We start from the raw sequence: 656 nt of genomic DNA, 5'->3' as shown, positions 1-656 counted from the left end.
ATTATTAATGGCAAACTACTCAAATAAATAAATGAAGAGCAAACGTTAATAAAATTATCTTCAAAAGTAACCGAATTTTATTTTCTAACCGGAATTGTTACATTAAGGAGTAAGATACACTTAACAGGTTGACATAACTGTACAGGACATTACCAAGAATGTGTAAAAATGTATAAACGTGAAAAAGACTGTAGAGAAGTGCATAAAAATACAAGCACGAGGGTCCCTGCATACCTCTGAATGCCAGTCGCATGTAACTGTTACATCAAAACCCTTCTTCGTGGGAGAGTTATACTCATAACTTGGATTATTAGTTACATTTCATTTGTTGGAATTTACTCAAGCAACCAAGAAGAAGAAGAAAAAAATCTTTACCTTATCATACTCATCTCCTTTCATTCTATTTATTTGTTTGTATTATTTCCTTTAAGCTTCACCTTGAATCGCTTGCTCTGGAAATTATCTGAGTCACTTTTTTCTAATATATTTTATTTTCTACTGTGTACATGTTTTGATGTTGTGTCAGTGAATATTCCAGTTGTCATAAGTGGAATGTGGAAATGTATCATATTTATAATAAAATAGCTGAGTTGCATCTGTTGTGTTTTTAAGTGAAACCGTTATTCATTCTAGGTGCTATGTAACACTCACTCACT

Source organism: Penaeus monodon, chromosome 27 (genome assembly GCF_015228065.2).
Source record: "Penaeus monodon isolate SGIC_2016 chromosome 27, NSTDA_Pmon_1, whole genome shotgun sequence".
In the NCBI taxonomy this organism is placed as follows: Eukaryota; Metazoa; Arthropoda; class Malacostraca; order Decapoda; family Penaeidae; genus Penaeus; species Penaeus monodon.
Note: the sequence above shows the minus strand (reverse complement) of the source record.